Here is a 5,269-nt window from a genome sequence, read left to right as displayed (position 1 = left end):
AGGTTCAGGATCTTACACGGTATATTGTCATGCATCTCGTATTGGGCTCGGTGCAGTATTGATGCAGGATGACAGGGTGATTTCATACGCGTTACGGCAGTTGAAGGTTCATGAGAAGAATTACCATGTTCATGACCTAGAGTTGGCAACCATTGTTCATGCGCTGAAGATTTGAAGGCATTACCTCTACGGCGTGTCGTGTGAGGTGTTCACGGATCATCAGAGTCTACAGTATTTGTTCAAGAAAAAGGATCTCAACTTGAGGCAGAAGAGGTGGTTGGAGCTGTTGAAAGACTATGATATCACCATTTTATTTCACCCCGGGAAGACCAATGTGGTGGCCGATGCCTTGAGTAGAAAGGCTGTGAGTATAGGTAGACTTGCGTATATTCCAACTGGTGAGAGACCACTAGCATCAGATGTTCAGGCCTTGACCAATCAGCTCGTGAGGTTAGATGTTTCAGAGCCCGGACGTGTTCTAGCTTTAACGATCTCTCGGTCTTCTTTGTGTGAGCGCATCAGAGAGCGTCAGTATGACGACCCCCATTTGCTTATCCTTAAGGACATATTGCGGTACGATGATACCAAGCAGGTTACCATTGGAGATGATGGGTTTTTGTGGATGTAGGGTCGTATTTGTGTGCTTAGTATGGATGGGCTACGAGAGTTGGTTCTTAAAGAGGCCCACAGTTCCCGGTATTCCATTTATTTGGGTATCGCCAAGATGTATTAGGACTTGGGGCAGTATTATTGGTGGAGGAGAATGAAGAAGGATATAGTTGCATATGTAGCTCGGTGTCTAAATTGTCAGCAAGTAAAGTACGAGCATCAGAGGCCTAGTGGTTTGCTTCAAAGGCAGGAGATTCCAGAGTGGAAGTGGAAGCGTGTTACCATGAATTTTATTATTGGGCTCCTACGGACTTAGAAGAAGTTTGACGCGATATGGGTCATTGTGGACAGGTTGACTAAGTCGACACATTTCATTCCAGTGGTAGTTACCTATTCTTCATAGCGGTTAGCTGAGATCTATATCCGCGAGATCGTCCGTCTTCACGGTGTGCCCGTGTCCATTATTTCTGATCGAGGTACGCAGTTCACCTCGCACTTCTAGAGGGCCGTACAACGCGAGTTAGGCACACGAGTTGAGTTGAGTATAATATTTCACCCCCAGACGGACGGACAGCCCGAGCGCACCATTCAGATATTAGAGGATATGTTTCGCGCTTGCGTTCTGGATTTTGGGTGTTCTTGGGACCAGTTCTTGCCACTTGTGGAGTTTGCCTACAACAACCGCTACCATTCGTGTATTCAGATGGCTCCCTATGAGGCATTATACGAGAGGCGGTGTCGTTCGCCAGTTAGTTGGTTCGAGCCAGGAGAGGCTCGGGTTTTGGGTACCGATTTGGTTCAGGATGCCTTAGAAAAGGTCAGAATGATTTAGGATCGACTTCACACAGCTTAGTCTAGGCAGAAGAGTTATGCCGATTGGAGAGTTCATGATGTTGTATTCATGGTTGGAGAGAGGGTATTGCTCCGAGTTTCATCCATGAAGGGTGTAATGAGGTTCGGGAAGAAGAGTAAGTTGAGCCCTAAGTATATCGGACCCTTTGAGATTCTTGAGAGAGTGGGTGAGGTGGCCTGCAGGCTTGCCCTGCCACCTAGCTTATCAGTAGTCCATCCGGTGTTCCAGTCTCCATGCACTGAAAGTATCATGGTGATCTGTCCCATGTGTTAGATTTCAACTCAGTCCAGTTGAACAAGCATTTGACTTATGAGGAGGAGTCGGTGGTCATTCTAGACCGGTAGGTCCGGAAGTTGAGGTCTAAGAGTTATCCTTCTGTTAGAGTTCAGTGGAGAGGTCAGCCGATCGAGGCAGCCACGTAGGAGTCCGAGTCCGACATGCGGAGTAGATACCCACACCTTTTCACCTGTCCAGGTACTTTTCTATGTTCGTTCGAGGACGAACGTTTATTTTAGAGGTAGAGAATGTGATGACCTGATAGGTCATTTTGAGATTTAGCTTCTATTTCCGTGTTCCAAGACATCGATTAGCTTCATTTACCATTACTCGATTTGCGTGCGCAGTCCGAGTCTTTTTCCAGAAAATTTTTATGTGAAAAATTTAAGAAAATGTGAATTTTTGTCTTTAAAACTAACTTGAGTTGACTACGATCAATATTTTATGTAAATAGATCCAGATCGGTGTTTTGATGGTCCTGGCGGGTCCGTATCGTGATTTCGGACTTGGGCGTATGCCCGAAATTGAATTCGGAAGTCCCTAACTTATTTTGACTCATTTTGCCGAAAATTAGCATTTTTGAAAGTTGAAGAATTACTAAGTTTGACCGTAAATTGACTTCTTAGCTAAGGGGTTCAGATTTTGATGTTAAAACTTGAAATAGTTTTGTATTGCTATTTGAAACTTGTCCGCAATATTTGGTCCAATTCGGAATTGATTTGACATAATTCGGACACTTAAACATGATTCTAGTGTTCTTGAGTTTCACTTTGAAAGTTCATTCATTTTGAGGATTGATTCGTAGATTTAAATCTTATTTTGGTGATTTGATTGCGCGAGCAAGTTCTTATGATATTATTACACTTGTGTGCATGTTTGATTTGGAGCCCAAGAGGCTCGGTGAGTTTCGGACATGTTTTGGATGAGTTTGGTTAAAGTTAGAATAGATGGTGTTGGTGCTCTGCTGCTGATCTCGCATTTGCGAGGTCTGGCTCGCAAATGCGAGTTTCGCTTTTGCGAACAATGATTCGCATTTGCGAGCATGGGCTGGATTGGGTGAAACTCACATTTGCGAGATTTTGTTCGCATTTGCGGACTGTGAACCTTCGCATTTGCGAAGGAGGTGGTCGCAATTGTGATCATTGGGTCTAACCTTGATTTGAGGGAATTAGGAATCCTTGAACTATATGTTATGCGAATTACGTGCGTTGCGGCGTATATGCGAGGTGACAAATGTATATATGCCGTCAAAATAATTATTTCCATGTCTTTCTCGTATTTCATGAATTATACTGTTACATGCTCTAATAGCCTTCTATGCCGGAATTTTTTACTTGTCATTAATTATTCTTGTATTACATTGTTCGTTCTTTCCATGATTCCGTGATTAACTGCTACTTGCCTTAATTGTCTTACTTGCATACCTTAACTGTCATGTTCTTGCCTTGTCTTGTTGCTTTTGTATTAATTGTAGTATTCTTTTGATTAATACGGGGTTCCTTTATTGTTTTGCTTTCATATTCCTTAATTGTAGAGGTTCTTGTAAATTAAGCTATTGAATTGATTGCTTTTATTGAGAATATTTGTGGATCGGGTTGAACGCCACAACAGTTGTGATATGGAGGAATAAGGAAGGACTTTGATATTGATTATAATGATATGGTGGGATCGGGTTGCGCGCCGCAACGGTTATGAATGTGACACTTGATATTGATAAATTATGATAAGGTGAAATAAGGGAGGAATATGACATTGATTATGATGATATGGTGGGATCGGGTTGCGCACCGCAACGAATTTTATATGTGATTCTTGACATTGATAAATGATATTATGGTGGAATAAGGGAGGATTGTGTATGTACGGTAGGATCGGGTTGCACGCCGCAATGGATTGTACATGTTATACTCACTGTGTTATTGTGTTAGTTTTCAGGCTTTTTATATGATATTTTGAAGTCTGAAATTTTGGATTCTTTGGTTGCGAGGATTGGGCCCATTTTCATAAATTAACTGATTTCCGTCATTTCATGTTTCCTTCCCTGTTATTATTATTATTACTGCGTACAGGTTATTGTAAGTGGCCCGCATTAGCCTCGTCACTACTTCGTCGTGATTAGGCTCGGCACTACAGAGTACATGGAGTCGATTGTACTCATACTACATTCTGCACTTCTTGTGTAGATTTTGGAGTCGGTCCTAGCGGCGGTCAGTAGATTGCTCGGATCCGGTGCTTGACGAAGACTTGAGATACAGCTGCACATCGTTCACAACCCTGAAGTCCCCTTCTACATTACTCTAGCTGTTTATTTCAACCCAGACAGTTGTGCTTTTATTCAGACTATTATTTGCAGTACTCTAGCCGCTCGTGTATTCATGACACCGGTTCTGGGATTTGTATCTGTATATCGCCGTTTATCAAATTTATCTACTTTAGTCCAGTTTTTTTTAGCTTAATGGTTTTCATTTGATTTGAATTATTAAAAATGATTAATAACAACATCTAACGTTGGTTTTTCTAGCAAGTAAAATGTTAGGTTTCATCACGATCTCGAGGGTGGGAATTCCGGATCGTGACAAAGAATCTACATACGAAGTAAATAAAATGCAGCATTATAAGAGTTATTATGAGATATAAAAAGATACAACACTAAAAAATTATTATGAGACGTAAATCAACTACAAGCATCTTAAAGATACAAAAGGATGTCAGACTATATCTTGTACCTCCTAACAACAAATAAAAAAGGAAGCTTTGTAGTTACATACTTCAAAAACTACTCGTTTCAATATTGTATATCTAGTGATGGCACAAATAAAGACAAAAAAAGTAACTTTTATCTTAAAGAAGCTACTTCTATATAGAGGAGAACACCGTTATGCATCTCGCGACAAGTGATTAAATCAAGAAATAATTCTTGTTAGGATAACTACTCACTAAAATGAGTATCATGTGAATAATTATTTAAAAGTCGTCACTTATTAGCACTTACAAGCTAAATAATTAGGTTCCTTCACCAATGAACACAAATAGAGCAATATTGTTTCGAACGGGAAACAATTAAAAATAATAATTTCTGAAAATATACACTAAGATCTAAAAGCCATTAGCAAAATGAAAACATGAAATTCGCCAATTTCCAATAGCAAATGAAAACATGAAATTCGACAATTTCCAAAGGCAGGTTAAGTTGTACCTCACCCTTCGCAATAATAGAATATGTGGTTTAGGGTTGAAATATTCTCAAACTTCATAATTGAAATTGATGAAGAAGACTTTGAAAAGTCAAGGTTAGTAAAAGAACTCTGAGGGTCAATAAGACTCAGAAATTGCGCACATGATTTCCATGAAAGCTGATGAGCTAAGTGCTAACATCGAGAGCTAGGCACTGAATGTGCTTTGGGGCGCACAGTCGAACACTAGGGTGTAGACCTGTCTCCCACATTCTGCCTCGGGGGCATTTTCTAAGCGTTTTGCTCTGGGGCACGCTCCGAGAAAGTTTTTTAAAACTGTTACCACCGGAACTCTGCC

Source organism: Nicotiana tabacum, chromosome 12 (assembly GCF_000715075.1).
Source record: "Nicotiana tabacum cultivar K326 chromosome 12, ASM71507v2, whole genome shotgun sequence".
Classification (NCBI taxonomy): domain Eukaryota; kingdom Viridiplantae; phylum Streptophyta; class Magnoliopsida; order Solanales; family Solanaceae; genus Nicotiana; species Nicotiana tabacum.
This window is presented reverse-complemented; position numbering follows the sequence as displayed.